This window comes from Bidens hawaiensis, unplaced genomic scaffold (assembly GCF_021521415.1).
Source record: "Bidens hawaiensis isolate Kalapana, Puna unplaced genomic scaffold, B.hawaiensis_p1.1 tig00040002_1, whole genome shotgun sequence".
Taxonomy (NCBI): Eukaryota; Viridiplantae; Streptophyta; class Magnoliopsida; order Asterales; family Asteraceae; genus Bidens; species Bidens hawaiensis.
This window is the reverse complement of record NW_027497040.1, coordinates 112,322-126,192: the sequence shown is the minus strand read 5'-3', so window position 1 is coordinate 126,192 and position 13,871 is coordinate 112,322. Positions and strand designations below refer to the sequence as shown.

Sequence of the window (13,871 nt, the reverse complement as noted above, 5' to 3'; positions counted from 1 at the left end):
CCGACTTCGGCTCGAAGCTTGGGATCACGTCTCACTCGATAAAAACTTGAATAAAACTAGCTAAAAAAACTTGATTTGAAAGGTGAAATAACCTGAGCTGAGTTGGCACATTTTTATAACCGAGTCAAAACAGGCCCAACCTCGACTTGGGTCATGACTCGATCTTAGGCCCATTTAACTTCAAAATCAAGCTCGAACCTAGCTTACCTGCCTCGTTTGATTTCGCAGCTCGAACTCAAAACCACCCTGACTCGACTCGTGAACATCCCTCAGTCGAGCTCGAGCTTTAAAAAAAAACCGTCTCGATGTACAAATAATAATAATCCAAGGACTTGTTTGCAATAATAATAATAATAACCCTAAAGTCCTAGAACCCTGGTCTTCACTTCAAATATCTTTTGTCGTCTCTTTCACACTTTATTTACATACACTCTTTCCTGCTTCCACTTAACGCCACCGTCCTCCGCCGCCGGCGATCAATCACTCACTCACCGGTAAAACCCCAGTTCATATTTTTATTAATCTCTGTTTTGTTATTATTATTATTATTATTATTGTTATTAATATATAATATTATTATTGGCTAAATTGAATCTGTATTGGATACAGGTTAATATTATTATTCATGCTGTAATGGCTGCATCACTGGATATTAAAGCTACTGAGTTTTTAAAGGTATGCACACAAGGTGTTCGACTAAATGTCTTGAGTTTGTTTTGAGCTGTATTAAGTTTATTGAATGATGTATTTTGGTGTCTAGTTGTTTTGAACTGTGTTAAGCTTATTAATTGATGACATAGGGGTGTTATTTGGGTTTCGGGTTGATTTTCGGGTTTGTTCATTTGAACTGTATTTAACTTATTAGTTGAAGTGGTTTTCTGTTTAATTGTTTTGAACTGTGTAAAGCTTATTAATTGATGACTTTGGGGGTGTTCTTCGGGTTGATTTTAAGGGTTTTGGGTTTGAGATTTTTATTTTATGCATTTTACTTTTTTGTTTTTAGTTTTTCTGCTTTTCTCGATCAAATACTGAAAAACCGACTAACCCAATAAAACCCGAACCCGGAAAAAAAATGTGACAGATTCAGTTTGGGGTTCAGGTTTAACTTTAAAAATCTCAAACCCAAAAAAAAATTATTATTTGATGCAATTTTATGTTTAGTGTTTTGAACTGTATAAAGCTTATTAATTGATGACTTTTTGGGTGTTCTATGAGTTGGTTTCGGGTTTGAGTTTTATAAGGTTAAACCCGAAACCTGACCCGAATCTATCACACTTTTTATCGGGTTCAGGTTTTATTGGGTTAAACAGCTTTTGAGTATCTGACCGCGAAAGAGAGATTTCTCGGGTTTGAGTTTTTAAAGTTAAACCCGAAACCTTACCTGAATCTGTCATGTTTTTTTTGGGGTTCGGTTTTTATTGGGTTAATTGGTTTTTGAGTTTTTATTGGGGTTCGGTTTTTGAGTTTTTTGGGGTTCGGTTTTTATTGGGTTAATTGGTTTTTGAGTTTTTAACCGAGAAAATTAGAAAATTTTTAAAAAGTAAAATGCTTAAAATTAATACTTGTAAATGTAAATAACCACATAATAAACCAACATATTTGTAAACAAGTAAAATTAAAAAAACAGTTTGTTCTTTTGTTTGTTTCTTTATTTTGAATGCTATATTAAAAAAAGGTCAAATAAAATAAGTATTAGAATGGTTAGATATAACATTAATAAGATTGATAATAAAATACTCTAATCAGTTTTGGATTTCTTTGGGTTGACCCAAAACTCATTTATTAGAGCCAAAAACTGACCCGAATTACTACGGTTCGAGTTAGTGGTTTCTTTTTTTTGTTTTTTTTTTCATTTTCAGGTTCCACGGTTCGGGTTTGGGTTTTTATGCGTCGGGTTTTGGTTAAAAGTATCAGGCCTAATTAATGTAATTTCATATTTAATTTCAGGGAACAAACAGCAACAACTTTTTCTTGCCTAAACCTTTACCAAAGGGAAGAAAGTCCCATTTACTCTTTGGTTCATCTCACCGCAAGAAAACCAGTTTAGTGAGAATATGCAGTCAAGGTATTAGACGAAATGCCTCTGAAAAAGTCAAAGCTGTGATGTCAGTAGAGTCACAGGAGTTAAGCAATACCAATAATCTGGTCACCGACAAAGTGATTCATTTTTTCAGAACCCCCTTGATTCAAGAAAGTGCAACTTTGGAGTTACTCAAGTCGGTTCAAACCAAAATTTCTGATCAAATTGTGGGCTTGAAAACCGAGCAATGTTTCAATATCGGCCTTGATGAAAGTCTCTCAACCGAGAAGCTTTTGGTTCTCAAATGGCTGTTACAAGAGACTTATGAGCCGGAAAATTTGGGTAATGAAAGCTTTATAGCTAAAGAGACGAAAGACGGGTTGACCACAGTGGTAGTTGAAGTCGGGCCGAGGTTATCTTTCACCACAGCATGGTCTGAAAATGCTGTATCTATTTGTCAAGCGTGTGGGCTAACCGAAGTCAACCGATTAGAGCGGTCAAGGCGATATATTTTATACGTTAAACCCGAGTACACACTTCAAGAAAGTCAAATTGTTGACTTTGCTGCAATGGTGCACGATAGAATGACCGAATGCGTTTATCTCGATAAGCTTACATCATTCAAAACGAGTGTAGTTCCCGAAGAAGTTTACTACATACCCGTTATGGAACAGGGCCGAAAAGCGTTGGAACAAATTAACCAACGAATGGGTTTGGCTTTTGATGAACAAGATTTGCAATACTACACTAAGTTGTTTAAAGATGATATTAAACGCGACCAGACAAACGTTGAGCTTTTTGATATTGCTCAATCGAACAGTGAGCACAGTAGGCATTGGTTTTTTACTGGGAAAATCGTTGTTGACGGGCAACCGATGGATAAAACGTTAATGCAGATTGTGAAGAATACTTTAAAAGCGAATCCTAACAATTCGGTAATTGGGTTTAAAGATAACTCGAATGCAATTAAAGGGTTTTCGGTGAACCCGTTACGACCGAGTCTTCCCGGTTCCACATCTCCTTTAAACACGGTGTCCCGTGATCTTGATATTCTGTTTACAGCTGAGACCCATAATTTCCCTTGCGCGGTTGCACCGTACCCGGGTGCGGAAACCGGTGCGGGAGGGAGAATTAGGGATACACACGCAACGGGTCGGGGTTCGTTCGTTGTGGCATCGACCGCGGGTTATTGTGTTGGGAATCTAAATATCGAGGGCTCGTACGCTCCGTGGGAAGACGCGTTGTTTGAATACCCGTCACATTTAGCTTCACCGTTGCAGATTCTCGTTGACGCGAGTAACGGCGCGTCCGATTACGGTAACAAGTTCGGTGAACCGTTGATTCAAGGGTACACGAGAACGTTTGGAATGAGGCTTCCAAACGGTGAACGACGCGAGTGGTTGAAACCGATTATGTTTAGCGCGGGTATCGGGCAAATCGATCATACTCATATAACGAAAGGCGAGCCCGAAATCGGGATGTTAGTGGTTAAAATTGGTGGGCCCGCTTATAGAATTGGGATGGGAGGTGGTGCTGCTTCGAGTATGGTTAGTGGTCAAAATGATGCTGAGCTGGATTTTAATGCTGTTCAGCGTGGTGATGCTGAGATGGCACAAAAGTTGTACCGGGTCGTTCGTTCGTGTATTGAAATGGGTGAGAATAACCCAATTGTTAGCATACACGATCAAGGTGCGGGTGGTAATTGTAATGTCGTCAAAGAGATTATTTATCCAGAAGGTGCTACGATTGATATTCGTTCTATTGTTGTTGGTGATCACACGATGTCGGTTTTGGAGATATGGGGTGCGGAGTATCAAGAACAAGATGCGATTTTGGTCAAACCGGAAAGCCGTGATCTTTTGGAATCTATTTGTAAACGAGAACGCGTGTCGGTAGCGATTATCGGGGTTATTAACGGTGAAGGGCATGTCCGGTTAATCGACAGTTACACCCCCGAAAAACCACCCGCTGTTGATCTTGAACTTGAAAAGGTTCTTGGTGACATGCCACAAAAAACATTCGAGTTTCATCGTGTACACGATAAACACGAGTCACTCGATATAGCTCCCGGGATTACGTTAATAGATTCGCTTAAACGGGTGCTACGATTACCCTCTATATGTTCTAAACGGTTTTTAACGACTAAAGTTGATCGTTGCGTAACGGGCCTGGTGGCCCAGCAACAAACGGTTGGCCCATTACAGATCACGCTTGCTGACGTGGCAGTTATCGGTCAAACATTTACTGATTACACAGGTGGTGCGTGTGCGATCGGGGAGCAACCGATTAAGGGTTTACTTGACCCGAAAGCGATGGCCCGTTTGGCGGTAGGTGAGGCTTTAACGAACCTTGTTTGGGCTAAAGTTACTAGTTTAAGTGATGTGAAAGCGAGTGGGAATTGGATGTATGCTGCTAAACTTGATGGTGAAGGTGCAGCAATGTATGATGCTGCGGTTGCGTTATCGGAAGCGATGATTGAACTCGGGATTGCAATTGATGGTGGTAAAGATAGTTTGTCAATGGCGGCTCGTGTGTCGGGTGAAGCAGTTAAAGCTCCTGGTAATCTGGTGATTAGTGCTTATGTCACGTGTCCAGATATTACTAAAACCGTGACACCGGATTTGAAGCTTAAGGACGAAGGTGTTTTGGTTCATATTGATTTGGGAAAAGGGAAAAGACGGTTAGGAGGATCGGCTCTTGCTCAGGTACTTTTAGTTTTTTAATTTTTTATTTTACTATATATTACGTTATATATAAGAAGTACAATTAAAATTCATGAATATTAATTATATATCTGTATATATATAGTTAATAAATAATAAACAAGCCGAACTCGAGCTTTAGAAATAGAGCTCGAAACGAGATCATGATGCTTTAAAATTACTAGCTTTTACTAGTAAAACAAGATCATAATGGTTTAAATAAAAAAACCTGTATCGAGAACTAACCTTTTGCATTAAAGAGGAACTAAAACTCACACGAGCCAACCGGAAGCTGCAGTTTCTCCTGCATTAGTGGTCATTGCGAACACAAACTGTTTAACCCGTTTACCTAAACGTGTCAAACGGGTCGACGTGTAATAATCAAGTTATAAACGTGTTAATCGTGTTGGTGGGTTGTAAAAACATGGTTCGAACGAATTAGTTGGTCGACGTGCTTAGTTCAACCGGTTGGTGTGTCAACGTGTTTACTTAAACGGATTAAACAAGTTGACCGAATACGACTAATTTAATTAAATAAGTCAACTCAAACACGATCCCGTTTATTACATTTGCGTTTTTGCCAGAAATAAGTGACTGTGCAGGCTGAATAAGTTTGTTCTTATTTGTTTTTTTATGTTTTTTCGTTTTTTGTTCTTATAAATATTGGTTTTAAATTTTGAATCTTTTCGATTATTTTGTAGGTGTTTGACCAAATCGGAGATGAATGTCCAGACATCGATGATGTTCCTTATCTTAAAACAGTTTTTGAGGCTGTTCAAGATCTCCTAACAGACGAAATAATCTCAGCTGGTCATGATATCAGTGACGGTGGTCTTATTGTGTCGGTTCTCGAGATGGCTTTTGCTGGAAACTGCGGTGTTCAAATCAACTTAAACTCAAATGGGAAAAGCATATTCGAAACATTATTTTCAGAAGAACTCGGGCTTGTTCTTGAGGTCAACAAAGTCAACATCGACAAGGTGACCACATTCCTCAAAAACCGCGGGGTCACTTCAGAAATCATTGGACAAGTAACTGCCGAACCGAGTATTAGTTTTGGAAATCGATGGAGTAAAACATTTAGATGAAAAAACAGTTGATCTTCGCGACATTTGGGAAGAAACCGGGTTTCACATCGAAAAGAAACATAAATTAGCTGCTTGTGTACCTGCTGAACAAGACGGATTAAAGAACCGACACGAACCTGCATGGCAGTTAAGTTTCACTCCAAGTTTCACCGATGAAAAATACGTAAAAGCCTCTGTTAAACCGAAAGTGGCGGTGATTTGTGAAGAAGGTAGCAACGGTGATCGGGAAATGTCGGCAGCGTTTTTCGCTTCAGGATTCGAACCATGGGACGTTACCGTGTCGGATCTTTTAAACGGGTTGGTTTCGTTAGCCGATTTCCGTGGGATCGTGTTGGTGGGTTTAGTTATGCTGACGTGTTCGATTCAGCAAAAGGATGGGCCGCTTCGTTACGGTTTAACCAGTCACTTCTAAACCAGTTTCAAGAGTTTTATAAACGACCCGACATGTTTAGTCTCGGGGTATGCAACGATGTCAACTCATGGCACTACTGGGCTGGATTCCGGGCCCGAATGTCGGTGGAACTTTGGGAACCGGTGGTGACCCGGCCCAACCCAGGTTTATTCACAACGAGTCGGGCGGGTTCGAGTGTCGGTTCACGAACGTGGCGATCAACAAATCGCCTGCGATAATGTTTAAAGGAATGGAAGGTAGTACGTTAGGCGTTTGGGCTGCACACGGTGAAGGAAAAGCGTATTTCCCGAATGAAAAGATTTTCGATAAAGTTTTATCATCCGATTTGGCTCCGGTAAGATACTGTGACGATGACGGGAAAGTGACGGAAACGTATCCGTTTAACTTTAACGGGTCACCGTTAGGTGTGGCGGCGATTTGCTCGCCAGATGGGCGGCATCTGGCGATGATGCCGCATCCCGAGAGGTGTTTTATGATGTGGCAGTTCCCGTGGTACCCGAAGGATTGGGATGTCGAGAAGAAAGGCCCGAGCCCGTGGTTGAAGATGTTTCAGAAAGCGCGAGAATGGTGTTCTTGAAAAGGTGTATTTTCTTTTATGATTTGCAGTTATGTTAATTCAAGAATTCTGTAATGATGTTCTTAAAAAGTTTTTTTTTTTATTATTATTTTTTTAATTTGCAGATTTGTTGATTCAAGAATTTTGTTATCTTGGTGAGAATGAATGATGCAGAGACTAGTGTTTTTTGATGGGCTTTGATTGTCTTTTACATAAAAGTTGTCATATGTTATATATGAACAAATGTTTGGTTTATTATTAACTGGTTGTCTTATTATAACTGCTTTTAAGAGGATTATTTCATTATGTTTTAGTTAATTACTTAATTATCATATCCATGTTATTAGTGATATGTATTGCTGTATTGACCTGTTTTTATAGTGAATAAAGTAAAATCAGTAAATTATAATAATTTTTAATTAACAAACAAAACACACAATAAGAATATAAGATTGTAAAGGTCGTTAGGTGGACCTTAGATGGTTGACTAGAGAGTTTGGTGTATTTGGGTTAGGTGGACCCTAGATGGTTGAGTAGAGAGTTTGGTGTATTCGGGATTACTTGGACAAATCGAATATAAAGAAAGAAAATTTATGGATACTATATATAATGCCAAATATCAATATATAAATAAAATAAATGCATTTTTAAATACTAAATTATTCTAACAAATGTTAATTATTTATTAAACAAAATGACTTTTTTTATTTTCTATGTTAAAATCAGTCCAAGTCAACCGATTACATGTGATTTTGGCTGATGTTAACCACTTTTGATCGATTCTTAACAGCTAGTTTAAAGAGGCTCGCTTAGTCGCCTAGGCTTCATACCTTGTAGCGAGTACTCGGCCTTCTAGACCATATATGATGTGAGGCCCACTGGTTAATAACCGAACATCAAGTTTCAACGATAAATATGAGGTGACTAGATGTGGCAATTTTATATCAGGAAAATAACCAAAATGTTCATTTAACCTGTCAAAATCAAGATTTTGTCTACTAGACCAAGAATTGCTAATATCAGACGAACGTCAATATAGAACTAGCTTCTGAGTTCCGCCAATATTAAACTAACTTTCACCAATACCTAAAAAATAAACTAACAGCTCATCGGTATTATAACACGTGATATATTTTGGTTGGCTCTAAAAACTGTTTAGATAAATAATTAAAAAGTGACGAAACGACGGTTTTAGAAAATTTTGGTCAATTTGACAAATTGTTGACTTACATTGGTCAAATGGAGATTTTGGTAATTTACTATATTGCAATTTGTCTATTCATTAAGTTACATAATTGTATAAATTTAATAAATTAAACTTCATATTAACTATAAAACCACAACCACCTCCAAACACTTCACTGGTAATTACAACGCCGGCAACGCCATCGTCACCGGCGGAGGCAACGCATTCGTCGTTGCATTATCCGTCCAATTCGTCTCGCCCCAATGCCACAACATACTCTCCCAAAAACAAAACTCCTCGTAACATGTCTCCAACCGCGAATCCTTAATCTTAATCTTCCAATGTCCATCCGAATAATTCGCCTTCTCCGCCTGCCGCCGGTCCCATTCCAACGCCGCCTTTTGCTTCGACCGGAGCAAACAATACTTATGCAAATTCTCCGGCATAGCATCGTGCACCTTCCACCAACGCGCATGCGCCACGTCACTTGCGAACTCTTGAATCTTCGCCACGTTCCAGTTGCAGTCGTAGTCCCGAAAACATAACCACGGCTTTAATCCTGGTATTAAAGAGAATATATTATTAGAGTTTATTATTATATGATCACTATATGAAGATATTTTTGAAACCTTTATATTACACGGGTTAAATAAAGAAAATATTAAATATTAATGAATATTTAGAAATTGAGTTAAATGTCATTTTCATATATGTGGTTTTTTCAATTATGCAACTTTAGTACCGTTTTTGAATTCATTGCAATTGGATACTTCACGTTTCAAAACATGTCATTTTAGTACTTTTTTCTAACCCTTGTCTGTTTTGTCCGTTAAGTCATGGGTAAAACAGTCATTTTGTATTTTTCTTAATTTCTCAATATTTTAATCATGGAGGTTTGGTCAACTACGCAACTTCGGTATGTTTTTAAAATTTTTTACAACTAAACATTTGACGTTAATAAAGTTGCGTAACTGAACCACATGTATGAAAATGGCACTTAACTCTTAAAAATTAGAAAAAGAAATTTTAAAATAAGACGTGACTGAAATTACGTATAAGTTACTATATTTAAGATACCTAGATAATGAAGAACATACAACACGGGCGGATCCGAACCGAATAATCTCGTCTTCATTTCCTTCTTTTCCTCCTCATCACCTTCCCAAAAATGCTTCAAAAAATTCATATGTTTCGGGATCCGATGCCACCACGTGAAGATCTATTCAAGTAACCTTGATCTCTGCCATTATACGATTCGATTTCGTTAATATGATCCATCAACAACTTGAAAGTACAATTCAACGGCTCAACCACCATCACACCGGAGTTAAACAGTGTGGCATTGTTCCCGATGGCAGTGATCTCCGGCATCTCAAACAGGAAATCGATGTTTCTGAGAATGAGTAAATCGGCATCGATGAATACGATTTTATCGTAATCGGTTAACTGCCATAGACGAAACTTGCTGTAGTTGAATTCATTGTAGGCGTCTTTTTCGGCTTTCGGGTTTCTGATTCTTTCTATCGTGTGGACTTTCCAGCCTGCAGCCTCGAGTCCTTCCCGGTGGTAATCGCTTATGGTGTTGTCGACTAGTATGACCAAGTCTCGGGTTGACCCGGACATCCGGATGCTTTGTGCTGCTGTAATGGCCCCGCATACGTATATGTGAGCCGAGTGTAAAATGGTTGCATATGCTTCTCGTTTTGGGTTGCCCGAGTATCGATAATCTGTCACAACAATCATGTTAGTTAACAAGGTAAAAAATTATGAACTATATTATAGAAAATGATAATCTGACTTTCCTAATAAAATAATTTAATTTTTCTAGTTGAATACATGCGACTCTTGAATTATTTGACCTGTTTCACTTGTTTGAAGGGTATAAACGAGCCAAGTCCCTTGTGAGCTACCTGAGATTGACTCGCTAAAAGCTTGAATCGAGCCTAGTTTAATTGAGCTCGAGCCTAAAAATAAGCTTATTTAATGAAAGAGGCCGAGCCTAGGCTTCGCTTACCGAGATGGCTTGCAAGCCTAAACAAGCCTGATATTTGCATAAATTGTATTTAATACATTAAATGTAGTAATTATTGGTATGTATAAATTATGATAAAAATAACTAAATAATATATATTACGTTATAAATATAAACTATAAAAAATACACATATAAAATAATTAAAAATGCATATAAGTTAAACAAGCCGAGCCAGAGCCTAGCTCAAGCCTCGTCAAGTTTGGGCTCGGCTTGTTTACACCCCTAGGCATATATATACGTCGGATCAACAGTTCTGTAGAGTATAGACTATATTAATATATTATTAAAAGAATAATTTGATGTTCCTGATATAACAAATTAAATTTATAGTTGTATGACTATAAGGTGATTTCCCTCTTATTTGACATGGTGAACTTGTTTAAAATTTCCCACTTGTTCAACTTTAAATTTTTAACTAGGTTTTAAAAGCTTACCTGTTTGATTTTAACCAATACAGAAAAAAGACATGCATCGAGAACTAACCTTTTGCCTTAAGAGGAACAGAAAGCTCACACGACCCAACCGGAAGCTGCACTTTCTCTCTCAACGTATTAAGATCCGGTTCATACAACCAAACATTCCCTTTACGCACCACAAGCTCTTTACACGTAAAAAGATTAGGAACTGGGAAACAATCTGTCACCAAAACCACTTTGACCGAATGTTGACCTTTAGCCTTAACCGCAAGTTGTAAATGCAAACGGGCCACGTCTCTCGACCAATCACGCGTCTTCAAACACGGAAGCTTCACAGCTATCAAATCAATTCTCGGTGTTTTTGGGGCTTCAATGTTTGGTAAATTTGGGCACGTGGGAACTTCAAATTCTTGTTCTTCATCGATCCATTCGGGATATAAGTCTTCCCATGTTACGGTTTTGGTGACGGGATCGAGGTGTAGGGGAATATGCTCAGCGTCGGGTATTATGTCTTTCCATCGGTTCATTTCGGCTTCGTTGAAGTTTAATAGACCGATGCCTTTGTATTCGTTTGTTTCTGGAAGGTTCTGGATTGTTCTGGAGATATCATTCCAGTTGACTTTTGAATGGGATACGTAGCGTTTGTCGTTTGTTGGAGAATTCAAACAAACGGAAGCTTCACAGCTATCAAATCAATTCTCGGTGTTTTTGGGGCTTCAATGTTTGGTAAATTTGGGCACGTGGGAACTTCAAATTCTTGTTCTTCATCGATCCATTCGGGATATAAGTCTTCCCATGTTACGGTTTTGGTGACGGGATCGAGGTGTAGGGGAATATGCTCAGCATCGGGTATTATGTCTTTCCATCGGTTCATTTCGGCTTCGTTGAAGTTTAATAGACCGATGCCTTTGTATTCGTTTGTTTCTGGAAGGTTCTGGATTGTTCTGGAGATATCATTCCAGTTGACTTTTGAATGGGATACGTAGCGTTTGTCGTTTGTTGGAGAATTCTCGGTTATCCATCTTTCTACCAAACTAGGCCTGCGTGCAAATTAAGGAGCAAGTCAGTAACGGGTCAAAACTGGTAACATAAAACGGGTCAAAACAAATAAAGTCAAAGACAGGTCAAAACGGATAAAGTACACAAACGGGTCAAAACGAATAAAGTACAAACGCGTCAAAATGGTTAAGTACAATCGGGTCAAAACAGTGGCTTCCGACACTTTCTTGTACACTTTTATTAAATTTTCTAAATCATTATTAGATTTTAAACAATCACAAAAAATTCTCATTTTCTTGAATATTCGAGAGGTGGTAAGCGTTTGAATGCAGTTTGGGCGAGTTTAACTTTTGACCAAATTTTCAAATTTGACCCGTTGGAGATGAAATAAGTACAACATACCGAGATCCAGAACTGGAAGGGCGTTCGGTGTTATATACAGCAGGCGAATGCAGGAGTGTAAAAAATGCTCCCAGTATTATAACTATCAAAACAAGCTTTAAAGTAGAAAACTTGCAGCTTGCATTTCGGACTTGATTAAAACTAAAAGACGGCCTTTCACTGTCTTTAAAGGATCTACTTCCAAAAGACCTTCTTTTGCTTGATTCTTCACTGAAAGATAAAAAACATTATTACTTGAAATAATAATATGTATTAAGTCGTAACTAAACAAACGTGAAGATTTCAAAATATTCATATACAATTCCTTCTAATATGTATAATACATATTGTATAGAGCACCTTAAAGTCTACACATGTTGTAAAAATCATGATTAATCACCGATTAGTCGGCGACTAAACGGTAATCAGTATGCTACCAATTCGATTTCACTAAATCAGACCAACAAATCGGCTGCCAAACTCGGTCCAAATAGGCCCGAATTGTTCAAAATCGGTCAAACTTGGGTCAAAATCGGTCAAATTCAGGTTAAAATCAGTCAAATTTCGGTCAAAATCTTTGAAGTATTTGAATATGTATACTTAATAATCCGATTCGATTAATACGTTTGAAAAATTATATATAAATTTTGGGAAAAAAAATGTATATATATAATTTTGAAAAAATTCCATATAAAATTCCAATCTGAATCATCCACATTAACCCCTATTAATCGCTAATTGGTACCCCCACCGCCTGACTAGTGCCTAGCGAAATTTGCAACACTGTTGAGTAACTCAACTAGGTTTCACCTTTAAGTTTTTCCAAACACAAATTGCCAAACCTCAAGCTCTTAAATATCTACTTAGATAAGATTAATAATCACTCTGATCCTGATAACAAAGTGTTCACTCTCAAAACAGAAAAAAAAAAACTTAACTTTTCACTTTCAATCAACCTTAAACTCACTTCCACTTTGATCCAACAACTTTGCATCATCATTTTAACAAACCCCATTCAAAAAAAACAAAAAACTCTTCTCACAGACATTTTCACAAACACATGGTGTGCACTAAAAGTGTTAACTCTCAAAAAAAAAAAAAAACTTAACTTTTCACTTTCAATCAACCTTAAACCCAATTCCACTTTGATCCAACAACTATGCATCATCATTTCAACAAACCCAATTCAAAACACCACAAACCAAATCACAAAAACAAAAAAATATTCTCACAGACATTTTCACAAACACCTGGTGTGCACTTAAAAAAAACCCAATTTTTATATATAAAAAGAGAGTTAAAAAGACTAAATATTTACTTGGTAACTGAGAGACGATGTCTAGCCTCAACTGGTGTAGGTGATGCACCAATAAGTCCTCTCATTTTGATCAATTTAGTCTCATGAAACCCAAGAATGTGATCTGCAAGAATGTGAAAATAATTGAAACCCAGTAATAATAATAATAATAATAATAATAATAATAATAATAATAATAATAATAATAATATTAGGGTTTGAGCTTGAATTGTGAATTGGGATCTCAGATTAATGAGAGAATGAATTATTACAGTAATAATAATAATGAGGAAGAAGCTTTGAATGAGTTCTTTAGCTGCAGTCAATATTAATATTAATAATAATAATAATTTATATAAAGGTTCATAAGGTATTGATGCGTTACATTATTAGTCCTTGTACAACTTTTTTTAAACGACCAACGAATAACATCCTTCTAACTGCTACCTGAGGCTAGACTTTAGAGGTGCATAAACTGGTTTAAAACTTTAAGTCGGTTCGGGATGGTTAACAAAAGTCAAAACTGGTTTATGATAGGTTACACTTTGGGTTGAATATGGTTTCTTGACCAGGTTGCGATCGGTTTCGGATCGGGTTGTGGCCGCTTTTTGCTCGATTTTGACCGGTTTAGGTTTGGTTAACCGGTTTGGAATCGGTTACAGACCGGTTTCTATATAATTGGTTTCTAACATGTTCGATTTTCGGGTAGGTTCGGTTAACCGGTTTATTTGCCTCACCTCTAACCGGGGTAACTCAATGGCAAAAAGTGATCTCATACGT

General features: G+C 37.6%; 2 pseudogenes across 2 annotated transcripts; one reads left to right on the top strand and one right to left on the bottom strand.

Moving 5' to 3' along the window:
* The first annotated feature begins 399 nt into the window (after positions 1–399).
* On the top strand, positions 400–7,068 carry LOC143591717 (putative phosphoribosylformylglycinamidine synthase, chloroplastic/mitochondrial; annotated as a pseudogene). The gene is made up of 5 exons (XR_013145750.1): positions 400–494; positions 610–675; positions 1,948–4,725; positions 5,424–6,803; positions 6,904–7,068. The product of XR_013145750.1 is annotated as a putative phosphoribosylformylglycinamidine synthase, chloroplastic/mitochondrial (transcript).
* Positions 7,069–8,051: 983 nt separating this feature from the next.
* On the bottom strand, positions 8,052–13,242 carry LOC143591716 (putative UDP-glucuronate:xylan alpha-glucuronosyltransferase 3; annotated as a pseudogene). Its single transcript, XR_013145749.1, has 5 exons — positions 13,113–13,242; positions 11,820–12,025; positions 10,482–11,069; positions 9,042–9,691; positions 8,052–8,523 (listed from the first exon to the last, which is right to left on the bottom strand). The product of XR_013145749.1 is annotated as a putative UDP-glucuronate:xylan alpha-glucuronosyltransferase 3 (transcript).
* Between the last annotated feature and the right edge of the window lie 629 nt (positions 13,243–13,871).